At 40.7% G+C, this 25947-nt stretch overlaps 1 protein-coding gene across 6 annotated transcripts in view; it reads left to right on the top strand.

The window, feature by feature from the left end:
- MACROD2 (mono-ADP ribosylhydrolase 2) overlaps positions 1–25947 on the top strand; it is a 1395588-nt gene that overhangs the window by 475919 nt on the left and 893722 nt on the right. The window lies entirely within an intron of this gene.

Here is a 25947-nt window from a genome sequence, read left to right as displayed (position 1 = left end):
ACTGTTCATTTGAACTTAAGAAAGTAAGTATGGGTATGACTGCACTACCACCCTAGTTCGAACTAGAGTGGTTAATGTAGTCAATCGAAGTTGCAAATGAAGCCTGGGATTTAAATATCCCAGGCTTCATTTGCATATTTCCGGGCGCTGCCATTTTTAAATCCCCGGTATTTCAGACTCCGTGCCCGCAGCTACACGCGTCACGGAGTAGGTAGTTCGAATTAGGCTTTCTAATTCGAACTACAATTACACCTCGTTCCACAAGGCCTAATTCAAACTACCTACTCCGTGCCGCGTGTAGCTGCGGGCACGGAGTCCGAACTACCGGGGATTTAAAAATGGCGGCGCCCGGCAAGATGCAAATGAAGCCCAGGATATTTAAATCCTGGGCTTCATTTGCAACTTTGATTGACTACATAAACCTCCCTAGTTCGAACTAGGGTGGTAGTGTAGACATATCCCATCATATTAAGTTAACCTGTGCAGTTTTTTTCTGAGCAGGCCTTCTGATGGCGGTGGAGGGGAAGTGGGCAATTTCCCTGGGGCAGCATGGTGCACTCTGCTGATGGGGGTGGAGGGGAAGAGGGCTGATTTCCCCTAGCTTCACCCCTTCTACTTAAGGCCCAGCCCCTTCCAGGAACATGGATTTGGGCCCCTCCCACCTTGTCCAGGAGCCAACATGTGCTGTCAGTGCCCCCATCTCTGAGTTTTGGTGCCAGGGTTGTTTTTTTTTTTTTTTTTTTTGCTTTAGCAGTGTACTTTTTTTCCCCAGTCAAGAAGGAACCACACACTATCTGAGCCTCACAGAGGGGATTCAAGCCAGAAGAGCTTATTGGAGCAATACTGTGTGATGCATACCATCATAGATGCAAGGATAATGCCAAATGAGTTTCCCACTTCTTTCTTTCAGATTTCTGTCCCCATTTATAGTGATCTCCTTCCTTGGACAGCAAAATGTGGACTCTACGCACAGCTCCAGCCTCCAGTTACATACATTTGTCCCTAATGAAGACTTGAACTGATGATACTGAAATCTAGTGTTAGCACCATATCAATTTAGTCTGTTGAGCAGCTATGTCCTCGTAACAAGAGAGAAAAAAATAAATGTGATTTAAAAATATTGTGCTTTTCAAATGTCTTTCATAATATGGGAAGTGGTTGCTTTTCTTAGGATTTATTGAATAATTAATCTTGTTTAGACTATAGGCTCAATTTATCATTTTTATGTGGCTGCCTGGATCTAGTCATTTATTTGGAGATTACTTGTTTGAATACTGAGACAAGCATATCTTGTTCATCTGATTCTATTAGGATTTTTTGTTCTTCCTAATAACCCTAGCATCAATAATTGATGATAGGGTTTTATTCTTAAATACCGAGAGATTTTAATTATCTGAACATTTACTAAATTTTAATGCTTTCCACATTTTTCACATACCAACTGTGTCAAATTAAGTAAATGAGATCATAGATATGAATTGATTGAAGCATATAATATATGCTTGTTGTTTTTCCTGTCCACTTAGAAATTACTAATTTTGTGTGCAAATAGAAGTCAGTACATTTTGTATAAATGCATGTGTCCTTGAAGAAGTAAAAATCATATTTTTATTATATAGGTAAAGTCTGAATGCTTAGAAACTAGGAGACTGCAGTTACTTGGCAAATGGTAAAATCTCCATATATAGTTAATTGCGCATATCTAGTAATCTTTCCAGGTATATTTTTTCTTCTTGAAATGCCATTAAATGAGATATAACTATATTAATAATAATTAAGTTTGAAACATTAATTAGATTGTTAGCTTCTACTTAGTCAAGCATTTTAAAAAAAGTGATAAATAGAATACCATACTAACTTAATACAGCCATTAAGCAACAAATACCAGAGTATTATGAAAACAAGTAAATCCAAGGTACAGTAAAACTCCAATAGTCCGGCATCCAGTAGTCCCACACTCCTGACAGTCCAGCATCAAAATGGCAAGAGCCTAGTGAGTGAGCTTCTGCAAAAAATGAGTCACAAGGTAACAGCGGCAGCAGCTGAACTGAGCAAAAAGGGTAAAAAAGGCTTAAAAAACCTAAAACATTACACTATACTATATACACTATGTACAATAAAAAGGGTTTAGAACACTTTATATACAGTATATATATAACCAATTTATAGTACCACCTGATAGTCTGGCATATTTGATAATCCGGCACCACCTAGGTCCCATAGGTTCCGGGTTATCGGAAGTCTACTGTATTACATTTGCCATTCTCAGTTTATTAAAAATATTCCACCATTTTGGTTTAGTGCTGTAAGTTTATAGTATCTAAAGGCCTTCAGTTAATACATCAACATGTTCTTTAGTTACTCTTTAGAGATGCTATTTATAAAGGTGGTAGTAGTGCATAGTAGTTCTATCTAAAATGGATCATGCTGTAGATATAACATTCATGTTCTGGTTTGCTGACTCAGGGACACTGAGTTATCCATATTTTGTTTGCTGACCACTGTACCAAGGATTCATTAAATTAAAGAGGGCTACTGGGTGATATGCTAATCCATGATCTTCCCATCAGTTTAGCTGTCTAATTGCAAATTTACTATCCTACAAGCATTTTGAGTGAAAGTATCGGTAACACACAGTAACTTCTGTATTTCATGTTCTGCTACAACAGCAGAAGCCATTATGTAGTCAGCATTTGTGAGCTGTAATCACACAGTAAGTGCAAGCTGCTTCTGCTCTAGCATATTCAAAATTAGTGCTCTCTCAAATGCCACTGAGTGAAAGCCATTGATAAGTGCTACATTTTTGATGATCACTGTATTTTAAAATGCTCTGAATAATAAAGGCCATGCAATATAGGCCGAGTATATGTATTCTGTACTTGAATGCTGGGGAGAAGTGGATTTACATAGCTATTTTCTGGCATGCAAAGCCAACAGTGACCAGTTGCTTTCTCAGCCGTGTGGCATGCTAATGATATTCCTAATTTGCTAATCTATATGAAGGAGCAGAGAGAGGCCCAAACCCTGGTGCTATTGCCAGAATTGTGGTAGTATGTTCACCACAGGTTGGTGAGAGATAGTTCAGTAGTATAGTTTGGACTTTTATAAACCAGATTCCCCTGGTCCAGTAACGTCCTGGTCCAGCATCTGTGGGTGCTCTAGGGCTGGAGCACTCATGGGGAAAAGCTGGGGTGCAGGGGGAGGGGGCTGTGCTCAGTAATTCCTCCTCCGCCCTCCCAGAGCTTCTGGAGCTCACAAATAGCTCATTTGCGGCATTCAAGGTCAGGGAGGGAGGAGGAGAAACAGGGACTGCCTCAGGGGATGAGGAAGGATGGCTGCATAGCCCCACAGCCAGTGGCCGGGAGCACAGCCCTGTGGTGGACAGCAAGGGCCGAGAGCACTGCCCAGAGGCCATGGGGTTCAGCTACTGGCCTAGGGCTTTGCTCCTGGTTCCCAGCTGCAGGCCACCCTGCCTCTTTCCCTGAGCATTCCCCTCCTGCCCTCTCTGTCAATGCCAGCTCCTCTGCTGCTGCCAGAGTGCAGCCCTGCAGCCGGTGGCAGGCACTGACATTCCCTGGGACCAGTCAGGTCCTTAGGGTTCCAAATCAGAGAGATTCAACCTATTGTATCATATCTCAGCCTTAGACACCTAGGAGTTAGCACAATGATTTTACTGTATAGATAGGCTTCCTCGATGCAGTCAGCATATAATGCCATGGCACAATCTGCACTGAGTACAAATTATGGACCCTGATATAGTCCAAAGAGAATCACTTATTTAGAAATCTGTAAGCAAGTCCCTTGCAGTAATGCTCACTAAGAAATGATCCCTGTTGGAGAGTAATCTGTCATAACACACAGGACTTGAACCCAGACCCTCACAGGCCATGGAAACAGTCATACTCCAGCACTCCACTGGGACATTTGCTAGCAGTAGCTTACCTGGGACCCATGAACCCCAACACCAGTGTGAAGTTCAGTCCCTGAAATCCAATTGGTGAAGTACCAGAGTGGCTGATCGCCTATGCTCCTGACCCAGCTTGACTCTATACATCTGAGGGTACGTCTACACTTGCACCTTAGTTCGAACTAGGGATGCAAATGTAGCTGACTGAAATTGCTAATGAAGTGGGGATTTAATTATCCCGTGCTTCATTAGCATAATCTCGCCTGTGCGCTATTCCGATCGCCAGCTGATTTGAACCAGTAAGTACACTCCGGGCTGCATTAGTTCAACTCAAACCCCTTGGTTCGAACTAACGTTACTCTGCAAAAAATGAGGAGTAACTTTAGTTCAAGCCAAGGGGTTTGATTCGAACTAATGTGGCCCGGAGCGCACTTCCTGGTTCAAATCAGCTGACGATTGGAATAGCGTGTGGGTGAGATTATGCTAATGAAGCATGGGATATTTAAATCCCTGCTTCATTAGCAATTTTGGTCAGCTACATTTGCATCCCTATCTCGAGATGGGGAGCAAGTGTAGACGTACCATGAGTCTATGGGTCCTGAGCTCCAATTTGGCTCCTGCCTTCTGGCCCTTTTGATGTCCTGACCGGATCTAATTCTGATTCCCAACTCAGGGTTCTGGTCTCCCCTTTGTATGCTGCTTCTGATCCTCTGGAATCCTGACCCTCTTGACTTTTGTTGCATGATTACAGACTCTGGCTCCAACTGTCAGGTCAAGCTGTCCACAGTCTGGCCATGACATGGACTTTGTCCCATATTACAAACATGGTAGAAAAGTTGATAGTAGCACATCTGTGATGAAGAGGTATGCTGCCTGCCAGGGGCCAGTATCAGAGACATTACGGAGGGAATATTGAGGATCATCTGATCCTTTGACTACTCCCCCATGCTACTCATCCATGAATCCCCATTAAAGTGACAGTAACTAGATTAGTCATTATAACCAAGTTTTATTGTTGTCTGATCAGCTTCCATTTTATTTTCCATCCTTGGCTGCTTCAGCATATGTGGTATTTTCTATTGAGAATACAAAACATGGAGTGAGTTTTACATGTTGAGCCTCTGTCTTTGAAACCTTTCCCTCCACACCAGTAGCCCATGAGAAGTTGCAGTATTTATTGAGTCTTGTGTAGAATAAAACCACGAAGGGATATGTAATGTCAGAGAAAGTATGGTTAAGTGAATGTAAGAAATACCTGTGTAGTTCAGTAATCTGTTATGGTCAGGTCAGAGTCATTAACTGTCCTGAGAGTCCTCTTCACTTTTCACCTTCATGCAAACTTTGCATACAATTCTGTTAGGGGTTGTGAGCTCCACACAAAGAAGTTGGTTTGCCGGGCAGTCCTGACTCACATAATAAAAATGAAATATCTTCTTCAGCCTGGACAAATTTTGGGTTTGATGCCAAAAACTTGGGACTGTCTGTGGGCTTCGGTAGACTGAAGGTGGTAAATTAAAATTATAGCTATAACCTTGAACTGTTGTTTTGGAATACACACCAATAAATATAATGGGTCCATTGAGAAGGCGCAGAGCATTTTCAGATTTATGAGCAGGAAGAAATCAATAGGCTCCCTGAGGTTATGTAAGTCATAAGTAGTACTAGTAGTTTTATGCAAAGTTGACAATATCATGAAATATAAACCCCCAGTTTGGATTTTTACCAGAAATTGAAGTGGCATCATATATATAGTAGCCCAGTGTCTGTGAGTCTGTAATGCCGAAATGCTGGCTGTTCCCTTGGGCGGCCCGTGCTGCATGGGGAGTACAGGGCCCAAACGGCTGCTTGCGCTGCTTGTTCCACCATGGCGGCCCAGCAGAGCGGCGCAGAAGTCAGCCGAGCGCCATGGTGGGAGGCGAAGGGGGGTGGGGCAGTGACATGCAGTGTGACAGCAGCTCCAGGCCCTGCCCCCTGGCTGTGAACCTCACTTCCCCTCCCCCCTGGCTTTGAACCTCACTTTCCCGCTCCCCCTTCGCCTCCCACCATGGCGTTCAGCTGACTTCTGCGCTGCTCAGCCGGCCGCCGCGTGGGAGCAAGCGGCGCAAGCAACCGTTTGGGCTCCGCACCCCTCATGCAGCACAGGGAGTGTAGACCCAAACGGCCATTTGGGCTCCACAATCTCCCAAGTGAGAGGCAGGAGGGGGAGGAGAAGAGAGAGGGAGGCAGGAGGCGGAGGAGAGCTGAGAGAGAGCAAGGGGGAGGCAGTAGGAGGTGGAGGAAAGAGAGAGATGGAGTGAGAGACCGGAGGCTCAGGAGAGAAGACCGACGTGGAGGAGAGACCTGAAAATCCTGTTTTATGACGGGCTAATTGGCTAGTTAAAAAGAAAAGCAAATGTTTTGTCATGTGTCTTCAGAGGTACTTAATATTTCTTATCATTTTGTCTTGTAAGCTCCCTTTAAATAAGCAATACAAGACAGGATGGGAGAAGACAAGTTTGGTTTTCAATTCACTTCTCTCTGATTGCTGGATTATTTCCTTTTATCCACTCTCTGATGAAACTTGTCTGGCTCTAAGGAATCTTTAGTCTGTAAATGCCAAGTTACACACATTGTCTGCTAATAAACTGGAATGGAGTTGAGGGGGAGCCAGAGAAAGGAGTAAGTGCCAGTGTTAACAGTTTTAAGTGTTAGATTATAATTTTATTATTCATGTTAATAACATTAAACTGCAAATAATGGAATCTGATTATGCATAAGATCTATTGAATCAACTAGACAGTTTCTTACCAATGGAGACTATTTGTACAAATGCTAGTTCATTGTTCACGCTGTTGTTAAACCAATTCTGCTAGTAAAAGGGAAGGAGATACTGAACATAATTAAACATAGTTCCACTTTTTCCCCCCCATTTGCTTTGTTTTGGAAACAAACCAAAAGATAAGGAACCCGTTTTAGTTTTTTTTTTCCCTGAAGGGAAGCAAAAGCTTTATTTTTTTTAAAAGCCATTCTTTAAAAAACTTGAACTGGCATGATCTATGCTTCTAAAATTTCCCTGGAAGGTAGAAAACATTTCATGTAACCTGTCTAACCTATATTGCATACACAAGGATAACAACTATGTGCGAGTAAAACAAAAAAAGAATTAAATGTTTTTATCAAAGGTTTTGGCTAAATGCTTTCCTTAGGAATAAACTCATGGATTTCAAGATCAGAAGGGACTATCTATTTGCAGGCTGCAGAATCTCACCTCCCCCACTCCTGAAAGAGACCCCTTAGTTTTGGCTGAGATACTGAACCCCTCAGAGCATGATCGCCTTATTAGCTGATCGCCATATTTGGGGTCGGGAAGGAATTTTCCTCCAGGGTAGATTGGCAGAGGCCCTGGAGGTTTTTCGCCTTCCTCTGTAGCATGGGGTACAGATCACAGCTAGAGGATTCTCTGCATCTTGGGGTCTTTGAAGTATTTGAAGGCTTCAATATCTGAGATATAAGTGAGAGGATTATTCTGGGAGGGGTGGGTGAGATTCTGTGGCCTGCACTGTGCAGGGGGTCAGACTAGATGATCATAATGGTCCCTTCTGACCTTAAAGTCTATGAGTCTATGATCTAAATACTTCAACTTACAGATAATTCATCTTTTACACTATTTAAACCTGCAAATGACGCTGCCCCATGCTGCAGTGGAAGGGGAAAACTGCCCTGGGTTTCTTCTAATGTGGCCCATGGGAAAATTTCTTTCTGACCCCAAATATGATGATCAGTTACACCCTCAGCATGTGGGCAAGACCCCTCCCCCCCAGGCAGATACCTGGGAAACAATTCTTTGTAGTAACTCAGATCCTTCTCCCATCTAGTGCCTGGTCTACAGTAATTGGGAATTTATGCTACTGGCAGGCTTCAATGGCCCCCATGCCATAGTAGGCAACCCCATCATACTTACCAAGCTCACTTTTGAAGCCAGATAGGTATTTGATTCATAATGCTTCCGTTCTCAGGTTGTTCTAGAACTTTACTCTTCTAATGGTTAGGAACATTTGATTTCAAGCCTAAACTTGTTGATGGCCAGTTTATATCCATTTGTTCTTGTGTTTTCACTGATGCATCACTTACCTAACTCTTCTCCTTCCCTGGTATTTATCTCTCTGATGTATTTGTAGAGAGCAATCATTTCCCTCCTCAGCCTTCATTTAGGTTTGTGATGGATAGGAGGAGTGCTAGCCAGTACTCAGTGACTAAAGGGTTAAACTCAGGTAGCTAAGGGTAATGTTGGCAGGGTGCCAGCAGAACCAATGAGATAAAGTCCTGAAATTTAAATTGTAAATATATACCAGCTGCCATTTCTCTTTGTGTGAGTTTTAAGCCAGGACTTGGGAGAAAGAAAATTATTTGAACGCAGGCAGGACTACCATGTCTCCAAGGAATTTGGGGCATGAAAGTGGACTGGACCATCAAGGAATCATGAGGAAATAAGGGGAAAATGCATGTTTAGTTGCAATCAGGGTATTTTCTTTGTTTTGGTTGTTTGGTTAAACTTCTCTTCCTTCCCTTCTTTTTACTCTGATCTTTTTTCAGTTGCTGTGTAACACCAAGCGACCAAGTATGCTTTATTGAGTATATCTTTTTTTCTTTTGTTAATAAAATCATCTTTTTTAAGGCGATGATTTGATTCTCGTGTCTTGGAACATAACAGGAGGTCTGTGTGTGTGCCTGCCTAGTCTGAGAGATCAGCTATCAAGGACACAGTTTTTCTAGGGTTTTTTTTGTTGTTGTTGTTCTTTTTCATGCTCTCTTGTGGCAGAAGAGCTTGGAGTTCCCCTTGGGAAGAATTCAAGTTTTTATTCCTGTTTTAATCCCTTACAAAAAAAAAAAATCACCTGATCATGGCAGCCTCCTCTCAGAGTCAGTAAATCTGTGACTCTGGGGAGTTTTTGTAAGCAGAACCTATAGAGACAAAGTATTTAAGGTCTCTTACAGGCCCCCACATTCTTCACTTAGGCTACGTCTGCATTGGCCCCTTTTCCGGAAAGGGCATGGTAATTTTTGAAATCGCAATAGGGAAATGCGCGGGGGATTTAAATATCCCCCGCGGCATTTAAATAAAAATGTCCACCGCTTTTTTCCGGCTTTTAGAAAAGCCGGAAAAGAGCGTCTACACTGGCCTCGATCCTCCGGAAAAAAAGCCCTTTTTGGAAAAGGGTTTTTTTTCCGGAGGATCGAGGCCAGTGTAGACGCTCTTTTCCGGCTTTTCTAAAAGCCGGAAAAAAGCGGCGGACATTTTTATTTAAATGCCGCGGGGGATATTTAAATCCCCCGCGCATTTCCCTATTGCGATTTCAAAAATTACCATGCCCCTTCCGGAAAAGGGGCCAATGTAGACGTAGCCTTAGAGTGCCAGAGTGGGGAACAGCCCTGACAAGGTTAAAGAAGCCAAACTCTTTGAATCTCCCCTCATAAGGTAGGCTGTCTATTCCTTGGATTGTCCTAATAATCTTTTTCTGCACATGTTCCAATTTGAATTCATCTTTATTAAACACGTAAGATCAAAATTGTGTACAGTATTCCAGGTGAGGTCTCACTAGTGCCTTGTATAATGGTACCAATGCTTCCTTGTCTTAGCCTTTTACATGGTCACATTACATTGATGGATCATAATCATTCTCTATTACTTCCAACTAACATGTCTCCAGTTTATAGCAAAAATTCTTGTTAATCCCTAAAAGCATGACTTTGCCCTTTGCTCTATTAAGTTTCATCCATTTCCTATTACGCCACTGTATGAGTTTTATCCAGATCTTCTTGAATGGTATTCTTGTTCTCCTCCAAATGGGCAATACCTCCCAGCTTTATCTCATCCACAGATTTCATTAGCACACACTCACTTTTTGTTCCAACATCAGTAATAAAATTGTTAAATGAGAGAGGTCCCAAGACTTCTCCCAGAGGACCTCCACTAGAAACCTCTCTGCAGTCTGACAGTTCACCTTTTACTATAACCCATCATAGTCTCCCCTTGAACCAGTTTCTCACCTACCTTTCAATTCTCATATTAATTTCCCATCCTTTCCAATTTAACTAATAATTGCCCATAAGTAACAGTATCACAGGCCTCACTGACATCTGGGTAGATTAGATCTCCTGCACTAAAAGTTAGTTATCTTCTCAAATGTTTGCTGGATATCATTTGAATCTATCTGGGAGTACAAGGTGGTATACCTATCATATTATGAATCTTTTAAAAATAAATAATTCTGCTTTGTTTTCAAATGTATTTGGAGCATGGTCATTTGTTTGAACATTAACACTCTTCATGATATTGTAGTGCTTTATTGTTAGGGTGCCTAAAGAGATGGGCAAGAATTTGTTTATTACAGGGGATTCGTGCCTTGTTGTCACTCATCCAATCAGAGTAGGAGCAATGTGAGAATATTCTGATTGGTGACTCTATAAATGTCATTGTGAAATGTGCATGTTTATTTTGTATCTTTTTTTTTCTGGGTTGCAAACATTCAGATACTAAGATGATGGTCACAATATAAAAACAAAGATCACTTTTTTTTCCATTTTAAAAGTGAGTACATGTATAAGTGTATTTCTAACTTTAAACCCTAACTTCTTAGCAAACTAGTATCCTTTGCCACTTGCAAATTACCCTGGGGTAACGGAGAGATTAACCTATGCAACCACCTCTCTGTCTACAGGGAGATGGCACAAGTATATATCTAGATAACATTTGCTTCTGCAGTTGGAATTTAGTTAGTAATTCAGCTAAAGATTTACAGGTAGGGAAATAAATTCACCTCACTGCCTTTTAGCTGTGCTAATGGGTAAAAAAATTGTAAAACTGCTATAACCTTGGTTTTGTCATCTTGCAGTACATTTCTGTTTTAAGTTTAAGACATTATATTTGACTTCTAAAGCCTCCAACAATTTGTGTTCAGCTTAGACAATGACCGTATCTCTCTCCATGTGAAAGAGCAGTTTATACTTATCCCTGAATAGCCCATTAGCCAAGATGAGAGAGAATTAGCAGCAAAGAGTTCTCACTGAGAGCTCCTGGATTTTAGAGTTCATTCCCCACCTTGGTGACCTCCAGTTTCTAGGTCTGGTGACCTTCATTACTAATGGCAACACAGATTTGCTCATTCGTCCAGGCTTTTCCTGTAGGAGGAGAATATGTTGAAGATGTTGCAATAAGACTTGTATTTATGATTAAGAAAATTGTATTATGTTGGACTGTATTTTAAATTTAGTACCTGTATTTATTTATTCTTTTTTCAAAAGTATTTTAGCTGTTTGGACTGCAAATAGGTTTTGGAAATGTGCAACTGGAAATAAATTGAAATAAATAATCGTAAAATAGATCCAAGTCTGAATACAAAACAGGCAACGCATCAGTTGAGCTTTACATAGTTGTTTTTCAGAGCACTTTAACATAAGTTATAAATTTCATCATATTAATTTATTTTATGAGCTGCATTTCATCTATTTATTACTCGTGAGTTATAAATAGCGGTGATGGGTAAATATAGTGCTGGGTAGGTAGCATGTGATGCCTTCGATATACTAAGAGCAATATCTCCTGTCCTTTGTGATATTTTAGATAGTATAACAAACTTTGTACTTGGAGTGGAATTTGTCTTTCCTGACTACATGACGTAATGTGTTCTCTGTAGTTCTGTTGTAGAGCTGGTCAAATAATGTGCAGTGAACCTGTTTGGCAATGAATCCTACAATGCCAAAAGAATGATGAAGGTTTCATTCTTGGGGTTTCAGTCCTTGCTGTGTTGACATCTGCATTCCAACAGTTTCACAGAAGCGTCATCCATGTGATTAGCACTCTTCCTGGGTTCTTTGGGGGTGGATCACAAGAGACCATAGGATCCTTGTTTCAGGATAACTATCCAGGGTAAAGCATTCTAAATCTGCAAAATAATCATATTGGTCAGTATGCAATCAAACCTGCTAAAGGCAGTAATTACAAAAAAAGTTTGTGACTGAGCTTGCAAACAATTGAAAATATTTGTATTGCACTTATGTAGAAATGCCACGTCCCTCTGTGTTGTGTTATTTAAAAAAACAAAAAAAACCAAGCATGTTTTGATTGTCTGAAAGCTCTTTCACATGTGTAGAATTCCAGAAGGGCTTGATACCACACCCCATCACAAAGTTTAAAATCTGGCTACCCTCTAAACACCAAGAGGAGGTATTGGAATCCATTTGGAAGACTTTGGGAGGCTAAATGCCCAAGAAATGAGAGTCCCAGGTGGGAAACTTTTTTTTTCTTTCCATGCTGAAGATAAATTTAATTGAGTAGGCTGTTCATTTGGGGGGAGCTGTCAGCTGTAAATGTCCATTTAATTTCTGCAGTTATATAAATGGAACAGAATAGTTGTTTTGTTATAAGACCACTCTGGGAAGAGATTTTATGGGTGTGATGTAGGGGGGAAAAGTTGTAATTTACCACTTAATTTACCAAATAATTTTGTATCCCAGTGCATTAATTCCTCATGGATAGGAGGAAATGTACTGTGTCCTCATGCATATTCCTGAGAAGTATTGATTTTGAAAATTTCAGTGCACAAACATACATCACAGTATCTCATGAGGACCAATATAACAAACCAGGTTCACTTTCCCCATTTTAACACTATTAGACTATGTCTAGACTGCCGAGTTTTTACGGGATACCGTTTGTATCCTGGAAAAACTTTGCTGCATTCAGGAAATGCGTCTGCTTTTTCGGAACAGTTTCTGAAAAAATAGGCATGTTCTTACGGCATCCCGTAAGGATGTTCTGAAAGAGGAGGTTTTTCCAACATTTGGCCTGTGTAGATGGGCCAAATATCGGAAAAGCCTCTTCCAAAAAAAGAAGTGGAAAAAAGATACACGAATTGCAGTTTGCATTTTGCGTATCTTTTTCCAAAAAAAGACAGTGTAGACGTAGCCAGAGGGTACGTCTAGACTACCGCGTTTTGTCGACGGATTTTTTGTCGACAGATACTGTCGACAAAACTTCCGTCGACAAAGAGCATCTAGACACATTGAGTTCTGTCGACAAAGCAAGCTGCTTTGTCAACAGAACTCCGTAGTCTGGACGCAATGTTACAGGCAATAACACCTTCTGTCGACAGAGTTCTGTCGACAGAAGGTGTTATGCCTCGTAAAATGAGGTATACCAGCGTCGACAAAACTGCTGAGTTCTGTCGACGTTATGTCAACAGAACTCAGCGGTAGTGTAGTCGCTGGTATAGTTTTGTCGACAAAAGTCCACTTTTGTCTACAAAACTGGGTAATCTAAACACACCCTTAGTGTTTTCATTACAAAGTTAAAGTTGATCAGTGAAGATGAATCCTTGGAGTCATGAAATAAAAAAATTACTGTATTGGGAGCAGACGTTTTTTCTGTAACCATTGTGCCTTGTGTATTCTATCTGCACAATATACGAAACAGTTTTATTTTCTGAAGTTGGTAGATGAAGGAACTGTGCTAGCAGACAGTCACTTAAAAATGGCGTAAAGCTTTGTTACCTGGGAATGAATGTCTCCACTAGTCATGCTACTGCACTGGTTTACTAATTTCTTTTTATCATTTTGGTATGGTAATACTTCTCTAAATTGGGTGATGGTAACCAAAGGTAGCTATGGTATTTATAGGAGAGAATTGCACTGGAAACAGATGCATTATGCAGTAATTTACCCAGTATTCAATTAGAGATAAATGGTTACACTTAAAATAAATATACTTCAAAAAAGTCATGGTATCAAATATGAGTAAATTTTAGGAAAAGAAAACCAAACCTATTCTATTTAACTGTCATTCAGTCGTGGGTTTTGTTTTGTTTTTTTAATTATTTGGAAATTTGTCTTTGGCCGACATAACTTCGTACAATTCTGACTAATGCTTCAGTGCTTATGGATTTTTGTCAGGCTAATTTAAATTAAAATATATGCCATTTCCTTTATGTTCTTTACAGTAGATAAAATATGTTAATTTGTGTAAATGCTCTTCTGAGTGCAGATGCTTACACTGAAAGCATGCTTATCTTAAAAGCTGCATGTCTTTCATTCTTGGCTTCTTTTATATGCACAGTTTTATTTTTTAAATGCATGTCTTAATATTTGAGAAGACTTTTTTAAGGAGACATTTGAAGCTAAGTGAAAAAGCTCTCTGCTTTTTTCATAAATATTCATGAGTTTATAGAAAATCTTGTTACTGAATTGCTTTTTTCTTTTGAGGCTTTATGTTTTCTCCCCCTTTATGTTTCATTTCACTGCCAAAGATTAGCAAATTTAGTATATTGGGTTGGCTGAACTATTGTATACTCAACATTAGCTCTGTTATGTGAGCTGTCAGTATGCTTACCTTTTCTATTATCCCAAAAGTTTGTGCATCTTAATACATTGGATTGCAAAACAAAAAGAGATGAATCCATCAAAATTAATAATGATTCATCATTTTATTTTCAAAGTTTACAGCATTATGTGCAATATTTAGTTTTATTAATGTATTGTGATTGTCATTTAAAAATAGAAGTCTATTTAAATTACATTTGGGGGTCTAATGTCAGAAGTTCTTACCTTCATGAGTTTTGAAGTATTATGAACAAAAATTTGAATAATGGGAAACCTCTTCAGGAATTCTACTTGAGTTATGAATGTAACCTGATTGCAACATATATTTCTCTTATTCTAAGCATTGGCAAGGCTTTAATGGTTATGCACAGAGCTCAGCAGCATACAATCATATTCCAAACTGATGTCAAACTTAAATCTGAATTAAGAGGGAAGGCATTTGCCATAGTTCAAAATGATTTCTTTTATTTTGTAAGTAGTTGATTTCATTTCATTGTATTCACTAATACTGATCATTGAAGAGGTGTTATCCTGTTTTGTTTAATTTTAATTGCATAGGCAGTACTTGGTAGAGATGGCATATTTCAGAAATCAATGTCCAGAAATTACTGATATCAGTGGTCTTATATCCACTGGTGCATACAAAAAGAGAGAAATCAAATACATTTTTCAAAGAATGAAATTCAGACATATACAAAGCTATATCTGTTAAATAATAATGTTTCATATTTTCTGGGCTACACCTTTGATAAGTCAGTGCACTCTAATGCATAGAAGATGGACTGTGTAGCGTGATAGGAAGAAATGAAATTCACATTTCCTACCATGAAATCCACAGAGCCTGTTACTAGCTGATCATAAATAGTCAGCATCTATGTCTGTCCCTATAACAAGAACATCGGGGTAAATAAATCAAATACTATTTAAGACGTTTTTCTCAGTAAGAGAAATATACATGTGCTTTCAGGATGTTATTCACTGCTGATTATTCATGGCACACTTTTTTTTTACTCTACATTCATTGAATTTCAATGTGTTAGACATTTAAACATCAGTAAAGTGCTGGAGAGGGGATAAAAATGGCAAAGGATTAGGTCAGTCAAATCTGACAGGAGGAGTGAGTGTATAAAGCTGAAAGCTAGTTTTGTGCTGTTATAGCAAAGACCTGTTGTATTTTTTCCCCCTTGGCCAATATCTTAATCAAAAAGACAGCTTTGCATACATGACTAAATTTGTATTTTAATAACGTATGTTTCTCTTTTACATTTTCAGCCCCATATTGTTCACTTCAACTTCTTTATTTGCAATTTAGAGGCCTATTAATTAATCCTATTTAAGTAATGCAAACACACACACTTATTCCAGCAAGAAAAAGCACTCAGATCTACCCAGGTTCCTTTTTGGATATCATTCAGCATCAACTGCCTCTCACTGAAAATTACTGTAGCTTAACTCCACATCATGGTGCCTCCCTGTACTCATTTAGAATTCCCAAACCTATCCTTCAGCAGAATAAACCATTTACTGGTCCCACCAAAGAAAATCTCTTAAGCTTCCACCCAGAATCATAAATATATGCAAACTAGTGTTGATTTTAAATGGTAGTCCTGTGTACAAAGTGAAGAAGGCCACAGGGACAGTGGCATGAGAAACCCTGAGAAGGCAAGCTGCCATAAAATGTGACAATAAGCATGTAGGACAATTGGAGAGCTAAGAAAGCCAACATCTTTCCTTTTACAGTTATCAGGAATCATTCAACAAAGCAAAAAAGTCTTAATAGGTTAATGCTTGTAAATGAGTATTAATATGTGTCTATCTTCAAAAATAAGTATATAATATGCTTGATAACATGCAGCTTATATCCAACTGATATATTGGGCCTCTTCACCTTGAATGGTCCCTTGAAATATGTGTAAACTATTTATGGTAAACAGTCTGGTTTTGGTGGTGACACTTTCAGATAGTTTCTTGGACCTGAAGAAGAGCTCTGTATAGCTTGTCTCATCCTCAGAAATTGGTCCATTAAAAGATCACCTTCTCTGTGTCTCTAACAATATTTAATTATCGCAGGTATATTCCTGATTGGAGACATAGATTTATTTCTCTTGCACGTACAAGTCACAGTTGGAGAGGAAAAAATATGGCACTATAGACTGCTGCTATGTCTCTAGTGTTATCGAATGGGAAAAAATAAAATACATCTGTATCTGGGTATTTTGCATTTACACTGCTTCAGCAATATTCTTATCCAGTGGCTCAATTCCTTCTAGTGTTAGCCTAGGATTACTGCTCATCCCAATTTTTGTGGATTAGATTGAAGCTCTCAGCAGAACTAACAGATGTAGGACAGCCAAGGGAAGATCAGATCTGCATGATGTTGCACCACCTAACTACTCCAGTTCCTGCTACCTCCCTCCCTCTCTCTCTTAAAAAGCAAACTGTCCTTCTCCACAACTGATTTAGAATGGTTTATGCCATCAGTACATAAGGATTCTAGTTCAGATTTAGCTCCTTTCACTGCTGCTGCTGCTGCTTTTAAGGAAAATAAATATTTTGGTCAATAATATTTACATGCAAAATCCTGAACCAAAATCAACAAAGCAAGTGCTGAGATTGCTTCACTTTGAAATCAATCCGTGGCTTGTAAGGATTTCATTGCAGAGCATCAAGAGACTATGATTCAGCTGGAGCAGCAACATGGGCCGAAGCTGTGAACATGGGCAGAATTGAATCTCTCAGATTTTCCGTCTGCTCAGAGCTGCCAGTGTCAAGCTAAGTCTATACTAGATTCAGGAGGTCGGGTTCAGGTACGCAACTCCAACTACATAAATAACCTAGCTGGAGCTGATGTACTTTAATCATGCTCGGCGCCATCTTCACAGTGGGAGGTCGATGGAAGCAAATGCTCCTATTGGCTTCCTTTACTCCTCGTAACTGCCAGGAGTGCTGGCGCTGACCAAGGGTGCCCTCAGAGTTCAATTTAACAGGTCGTTAAGAGGCTTGCTGAATTGAACGCCAGAAGATCAATGTCTGGCACAGCAAATGGAGATGCAGCCTCAGATGAGGGAGGACAGTAGAGGAAGCATGTTAGGGGACTAGCCTGTGGCAAATCTTCCTGTTTTTTCTGAAAAATGTTTTCAGAGTGCAGGGCAGCTGAAGAAAATAGCTGGCCTTGAAATCTTTTCAGGAGACCCTGTGTTGTTCGATGTTAAAATGGCACCAGCTGAATACCCAAGACTTCTACTCCAGCAATGTATCTGAGTGGCATTTGCTTTGATAATTCTACAAATTGCTTCTCATGCCTGTTTAAAGTGTAAGTTTTGGCTCACTCAATCAAGTCAGATAGCTGTACTGGGGTAAAATGTTCTATCTTGCTCTTTGATAGTGTGCAGTAGGCACCCATGAAACAAAGAGAATAAAGTTTCTGTGATCCTGCTCAGTGAGGAAGCCAGATTCATGACCTTTTCCAGGGTGGAAAGCTATGCATCTCTTGTGGCATAAAAAGGCCTTAGAGTATTAATTCATAGGCTCTGCACTTTATGTTTGTGTGATTATGAACTCTCGGGTATATGGTATAAATATCTTAAATCCCTAGAAGCTACTAGTATTATCTGTAATACGAAGTTAACCTTTACCCCTTTCACTATAATATTTAATATTACTGCTTCTTTTTACTTGGAAACGATTGTTATGGCATCTTAATGAGTCTTGTTCAGGTGTGGGAAAGCAGCATTCCCAGGGCTGGCATTTCTGTATTATATAAGAAGCTGGTGTTTAACTTCCCATGCAGATTTTTTCCAAGCACTAAGCACGTTGTCTGCACCTGTAGAATTCTTATTAGATATCAGAATGAGATTTTTGGAGTGTAATTCTCAATATAAGTCTTGTGTAGGACACTATTCAGATAGTATATAGGGACATTTTTGGTATTTCAGCAGTGATTAAGTAGGCTATTTTAAGATGTTAGAATTATTAACTGATCTCTGTCTAAACAAAAACCATACAAATGAATCAATTTAATTTTTTTTTGTAGTTGAGCAAAATTAAAAGTAGGAGTTTCTACGATCTGATTTTTGTCAGAAGCTGAGAATGGGCAACAGGGGAGCGATCACGTGATGATTACCCGTTCTGTTCATTCCCCTTGGGCCACCTGGCATTGGCCACTGCTGGAGGACAGGATACTGGGCTGGATAAACCTTTGGTTGGTCCCAGTATGGCTGTTCTTATATTCTTATGATCTTATTCTAATCTGCAGAATAACATACATTTTTTTCAATCACTAACCTCACTTATGCAACATCTGATTACTGTATTTAATCTTGTAATAGAGGAACATAATAGCCTCTATATCATCGGGCCCAAATGCATTGCACGTTCATTACTGTAGATCCAAGGAAAACCTATCTGGCTGTTCAGTCAGTCCTAATGCTTAGCTATAGTGTTTGAGTGAGTAGGACAGAACCTTTAACTAATGTGGTAGAGAAACTTTGTGAAATAATCCTGTTTAGGCCACATCCCTTTTTGATTGTGTTATCTAAGCACAGTATAAACTGAGTCTGGTTTTGTGATTTTAATTGAAAGAAGCAACATAAGATTCGAAAAGACAATTGTGCATGATTAAGTGATATTTAGTAAAGACAGGATTTCAAGTACAGTGATGTCAGTAATGAGTTGAGTGACTTGGGGAGAAGTGAAGGTGGCCACTGGGGGAATGAAAAGCGCTGAGCAGAGAGGTACATGGTTGCTCAAGGACAGTACATTTAAAGCTGAAGGTGAAGACAAAGCAATATAGGGTACTGAATAGGGAACTGAACATCAGAGTGATAGAGAAGAGAGGTGATTTAGGTGGCAGCATTTTGGTTGCATTAAAGAGGAATTCGGCAAGATTCGTTGAAGTCAGAGAGCAGGGGAGTTGCAGTAGTGTGGGAAAGAGTTAATTAAAATGTAAGCTAGGTCTTTGGAAGTGGAACTGAACAGAGATGGATATTAAAGTGTAGGAAAAACATGGGAGACTTTTGACAACATCATGGAGAAGAAAAAAGAGAAGCATACAAGAGGCATAATCAAAGTATACAAGAGGCTTATTCAGTATAACGAGTTTGAGGCTGTCACCAGGGCAGAAGCTGGAGTTGCCAGCGCTCATGGGTGGGAAAGAATTTTGAGGACAGGTGATAAACTGAAATTTTATTTTTGTTTTATTTGAGGGGGTGGCCTCATATCCAGCAAGATACAGGTAAGATGAAGGAGAACAGTCAAGAGAACAGCGGTTTATCTGTGATCAACTAGGTGCTAGTTAGTTCCACTGTATGAGGGCATATATATCATTTTAATACATTAAATAACAAACTGAGATGAATTCAGGTATAAAGGTATACTTGGGTTAGTGTGTTTAAGAAGCTTAACATATATCCTGATACCCAGTGGTGTGAAACACTCATTGATGCATGGTGAAAGTCAAAATCCTTATAATTTTCAAATCAGTGTGTAGAAAAAAAACAACCCATGACTGCCAGTGAATTAGAAAGGTTGTTAAATGAATACAGAAGGAGAAAAATGGAGATGATAGCACTTAATTAAGACTTTACTGAAGAATATAGGGGCACATCCTCCCCTCAGACCTACACGATGCTATTTACCTTCAGTATTCTGAATCCCTTTTGACATCTGTGAAATACTCTTCATGTGTGGAGAAAGTAGACTATTGCTTTTGAGTATTACTATTGGATGTGAGTGAAGGATTTTGTCGGTAGTAGTCAGAGCCTTTGACTACAGTAATATCAATACTGAACTGTAGTTTTCTGGAGTACGGTAGAAATTGTCGACGCGTGGAAATAAGCATTGTCATGACATACAAGGATATACTGTGCACTATTGTAATAAGTCACAGAATTGAACATCAGAAGGTATTATCGTTTAGCAGTGGGCCTTCAGAGCTTTTAAGGGCTTTATTATCTAAAACCTGTCATTCAGATCACACATTTTAACTCCTTGATGCCAAGAGCTGCTGTTGTGTATGACAGAATCCTTTGCTAACAATAGACCAGCTGTCATTTGCTGGCATTGTGCTGCAAGCACTGATTCAGAAACATAATCAGAAAAAAATGGGAAGGCTGAGTGATACTGTGTGCAGTAAAACACTTCTAACCTCTATGCTTCATTATCAGTGCTGACAAAGAAGTAGTGCAAGACTGAAATAATCTTGTATTTAATACCTCAATGTTTTTAATGTGCTGTATGTTAAAATGGTCAGGCTACTGCAGATGTGCCTTGGGTCAAGACTATAATACCTTGTAGAATTTTATCTTAGCATAAATAGGATTATAATAGGTTTGCATGGCATTGTGCTGAGAGAATGAAGGTATGGGGCAAAAATTTGAGAAGATCCTTAGTAACTTAGGCACTTTAGTTGCTTGGACAGTATTGAAAATTGTATTCATGGTCCCTCTGCCAGTGAGCTAAAATGCTAGGTTAGATGACATGACACAGGGAAAAGAAACAAAAGGAGGGGAAATAAGATTATGGAGTTAGTTAATTGCTTTGCATTTAGGTAACAGATTAGGGTGAGTCAGTGCTTATGGGAGGGTGAATTGAAACTCACTCCAGATATCCGTGAGCCTCATTTACTTCCCTCTAGTGCCATGAGTTTTATGGGTCAGACAGTCCCCTATGGAGCTCACAGTATGGAGATCAGTAAAATCTATGCTATCATTTCTCATTTGTTTATTTCATTGTGAGAATGTCACAGGGTAGTGCCCTTGTCCCTCGCCCAGGGGGCACTGTTGAGCCCGGCCTCCTGGCACCACACCCTGCGTCTTCGGCAACACAGATACAGTTGTACCCTGAAGCCCCTTTCCTACTGGGTGGTACAGCCTCCCCGTCCAGAGTCCACAGTAGACTCCTTGTTCACCAGGGCAGTGTGGCTTAGCAGCCAGGGTCTCTAGGAATACCCGCTTCACCAGGACAATGTGGCTTTGTGGCCGGAGACTCTAGGAATGTTCTCCTTCACCAGGGCAATGTGGCCTAGCGGCCAGATCAGTAGTCAAGGTCTAGTGTCTCCCTTGGGGGATAACGAGGTAGGTAGGGGAATGCTAAGCTCTCGGGGGTTTCCAATTCCCTGCCCTGGGCTACTTCCTACCCTGCCCAGGATTGTCGGCATCTTTCTCTCCTGCGTCCTCCGAGCAGGGCCCTTCCATGTCCGGTCTCTGCTTGCTGACCTCTGCTACGGCATTCATCTGCGGCTCCTCCTCTGGGCTGGAAGCCTCCCTGGCCAGTCCCCGCTGGCTGGCCTCCCGGCTCATCTGCAGGAGCTCGGTCAGCACGTCCTTCCTCCTGAGCACCCATCTCAGACTGAGCTTCCTTCCAGGCTTTTATACCTTGGCTCAGTCTGAGCATGCCCAGCAGGACTGAGGGGACATGGCTTCTTAAACCCGGTGAGCCTGGTGAGGCTTATCTGGTATACCCCATGTGACGGGGTGCTGAGACCCCGCACCCCACACCAGGGAACCTGCGCCCTCTCAGAGGGACTGCGGAGTGTGTACCGGCCGTGTGCTGGCTGCTCCCGAGCCGCGGCTCAGCTGGAGGAGCACCGCGGAACCGCTGAGGCTGCCCTGGCCCCGCCAGTGAGGGGTGACACATCACGTCGGATGGTGTGGGGGCGGGGCACGTAAACCCCCCGGCGCGGCGGGAACTTTAAAAGCCTGCCGGCCGCCGGAGAAAAGGGGAGACCAGCGGGCTGCACGGACCCGCCTGGGAGCGGAGAGACGTGGACGCCCCCGTGATTGTCTCTTCGGGGCGCCCAGACGCCGTGAGTACGGACACCCCTGAGGGGGGGAGGAAGGAAGTAGCCTCGGGCAGGGCGGTGAAATAGCCCGTGGGCTAGCGCGTTTAGGGGCACAACCCCGTCAGCCAGACCGAGACTGGTGCGCAGTCTCAGTCCTTAGGGCCCTGGTCTGGAGCCCATGAGTGAGGGCGGGCCCGGGCCCCGCTTCCTTCCCCCACCCGAGGAGAAGGGGAATACAGCGAAAACCCTGACGTAAAGGGCTAGGCCAACCGATTTGGAGAAAGGCTGACCGGCCCCCCCAGGCCAGGCCGGGGATGCCCGGTCATACCCCATCACAGAGAACCTCACCTTAGCAGAGAGAAAATGACTCATGGATCATTCCATGTACCTTGGGAATTGTGGGAGACTCTCCCGTAGGGGGAGCCATAATGTTCCTGTGGCAACTACAGCAGCTGCCTATACTGAAAAGCAATGTGAATATGAGAAATGTTCGTACTCTCTGAAAAAGTTACACGTAGTCCAGCTTTGCTGTTTTCTTTCCTCCTTATCTGTTATACTCCTTTTTCTCCTTTTGTGCCTCTCTACTTACATCTCTGCTGCCTTGTTCCATTTTCCAGCTCGCCTCTGCATGTGCTCTGTGACCCATCCTGCCCACATATGTTTCCTTGACACTTACTTACCTTCCCCTGGCCATCTTTGTTGGTTTCTTGCAGGCTCAGAACCAATGGTGGCTCCTGTTTTCACTCCTCACTTGACATGAAAGTGGCCACTAGCATTGGTAACAAGGGTCATTCTGTCTTGTGTGCTGTGTAAGTCTGCTGACGTGACATCTGTGAGTGATATTTGATTCATGAAATAAGGACTATTTGAAAGGTTTACCGCCCACTTCAATTTTATCTTGCCACAGAGGAGGAGGAGTTTGATGTGGTCTAAAGACATCCTAGACTTGGATCCCTATATTTATATGAGCACAGGTTTATCCATGGAGAACATGACTGACCAGGAATGTGTAGCTGCTTCCTTCAGTACAACCCAGTCTAGCAGGGAACATCTACATTACAGCTGGGAGGGTAGCATAAGTGGCTGCACAGTCTGCAGGGCCAAGCTGGCAAGCTGACTGCTTATTTAGGAGAGGCTTTACACATCCTGAAGCCCCCCTCCAGCTGTTCCCTTAATCCCTTAACCTATACACGAGGTAAGAATGGCAGAGACATTTGACTATAGGGTCAAATCCCTTTTAGTCGAAGGGTTGCAGCTGGATAATATCTCCCGTGAAAATTTATGTGGTGTTACCTTGTATGGGAAACTTGCCATAGACAGGTACCTGCTGGTAGTTAGGGGTGGAGGGAGGAATTAATTCATTTTGATTCTAATTATCATGTAGCTAATTAAGAACCCATCCTACTTCATGTATCTCATGGTGAAAAAGCAAATTGAACATTCACTATCTGGTTTAAAAATGGATGAACAAGTGAAGAAACAATAAACAACCAAAAGTGGTTCAAACAATTCAACGTTTTCAGTGAAGTTTTCTAACTGATGCAGTAGATTTGTTTTGTCATGAGATTTTGCATTGCTGTTATGTAAAGGCTGAATAAAAAATGCCTAATGTTATTGGTGTTCATCTATAACAAATGAAGAGTCCTGAAAAGTGCCATCTGCTGCCTTGATTTATAGGCACTTTCAAATAAAATGTATATACAATAAAGTATATGTGTGATAGTTGGTTTGCATTGTTTTTCTCTACAATTTATGCTCATTTTGATAAGTGTGTTTAGCCAATAAAACTTTGTGCTTTTGGTTTTGTCTCAGAAATACTCCTTTATAATTGCTATCGCTACAATTCAACTGGGAAGTTATATTTTTCTGTAGTTATTATCTTGTGATGTACTAGTGGCAGGAATGCTGAACCGGAGTAAATCGATTAATAGAATCTTATTATGAGAGGTCACTTTTCCTGCTATAGTTATTCAGTTTTATTTTTCTTTGGACTTGTGAATAACTGGACACCAGCAAATAATTAAAGAAGGCGTAGCTGCAGAAAAGGTTCTCTGATGGAAATTTTAATTGAACTTGACCTAACTGAGCTCTGATTTGTGATTTTCTAGCTGTCCATTTTGTTTAAATGTACTGTGCTATCAGATGATAAAACTCACCTTCGCGTTGAGCAAGAAATACGGCTGAATATGGTATCAGGCAGGTTTTTCTAATGCAGGTGAACATTGCATCATTTGTTTTAATCTCCATTAACCAAAATTCTTTGCAAAGTATTACCTAAACTTAAGTTTTAAAGAGACACTCTCGTGGAAGTTTTTCATCTTGTTAGGCAGATTGTGAATGTTGTTGAGGCAAACCTCAAAACATGCACTACAATTTATTCTTTCTCTCTTCTTCTCTCTCGCCAATGAATCACATACAAATTTATGAAAAGAGATGTCATGTTATGACACTAACTGAAACTGCCAGCTACCTTCAATCTGGAACACAGATTCCAGCAATTCAGCATGGAACTTATAAGAGCATTGAGTAACAGTAGTCAGTTCCAGATCTGGGACAAGCTATCACAATCACTTAGGAAACTCTATGAGACAAAGTTTCTTCTGGCTGTTTGTGCAACCTGAGAATAAAACAGCTGCCAAGGATCCAGAAGTACCCATAGATTGCCATCTTATTGACAAAAGATGGGTCCTCCTCTTAAGTAATGAGGAAATATTCGGATGTACACAATCCCTACTATATTTTGTATCATGGTGTTTTTACAGCCTGCCATGTGGACGTACTCTTCACAGGAACTTGCTCCATTAGGGACACTGTCTCTGATTGGACAGTCATACTGCTAGGTAATGACCACTGGAATGAGTTTGTAATGTCTCAATAAATAAAAGCCAGCTGTTAGATTTAATGTGTGTTATCCTTCTGACATCATATCTTAAGAAAACTGTATGAGAAGCATACTCTACTGAGAAAGCACTATGATTCACTCTTCACAAATCTACCCAGCACATTGATATAAACTTTGTAAGATTGTGGCCAGGTCTACAATGTTGAACCAAGATATCCAACTCCAGTTACGTGAATATTGTAGCTGGAGTCGTCATACCTTACAGTGGCATCTCCCCTGTGGGAGAAAACTCTCCTGTTGACTTCCTTTACTCTTCTCACCCCAGTGAAATACTAGAGTTGATGGGAGCATGAGCCATGGTTGATTTAGCAGGTCTTCACTAGACCCACAAAATCAACTCCTGGGAGATCAATCCTTACAGCAGTAAGTGTAGACAAGACCTTACTGTATTGTGTACATTTTTTATATATCATTATTTCGGTTGGGCTGTGCCACCCTAAAATATCCAGGAAATATGTATTATATAATAAATATTCCTTTTCCTTTTCAAACAAATCTAACTCTCTCACTGTTCCATTTGTATAACATTAATGGGGTCTGAGCTATTTATGAGCTGTGATGTTGTCAGAGCCCTGGAAGCAAATTGAAAAACCTGGGTGTTCATGTGGTAGGTGATTTTAAAGGAAATTTTAATTAGTTTCCTGTGCCAAATTAATATAGTCCATAATCATTAATAATATGCTTTTAAAATATAATTTACATTCAAATTTTCTGAATTAGAGTTGGTTGTCTACTAGAAATAGGTTGAGCGTTCATGACGCGTTCCATAATTAGCAAAGACTCAATGAGTGGGGTTTTTTTTATGATTGATAAGTACAATTGTACTTCTTGACCTACTTTTTGATTGTTTGATTATATAGTATTTTGTTTTCATTATTTAATTGCGATATAAAATTTTTCCTGCTTTGGCAGAGAATAAAATGTACACGTACTGTTCATACCCACTTTTGGCAAAGTGATTCTTATTTTCACACCCTTCTGAAAGTGGGAAACATGATTAGAAAA

This window comes from Pelodiscus sinensis, chromosome 3 (assembly GCF_049634645.1).
Source record: "Pelodiscus sinensis isolate JC-2024 chromosome 3, ASM4963464v1, whole genome shotgun sequence".
In the NCBI taxonomy this organism is placed as follows: domain Eukaryota; kingdom Metazoa; phylum Chordata; order Testudines; family Trionychidae; genus Pelodiscus; species Pelodiscus sinensis.
Note: the sequence above shows the minus strand (reverse complement) of the source record. Positions and strands in the feature narration are given on the sequence as shown.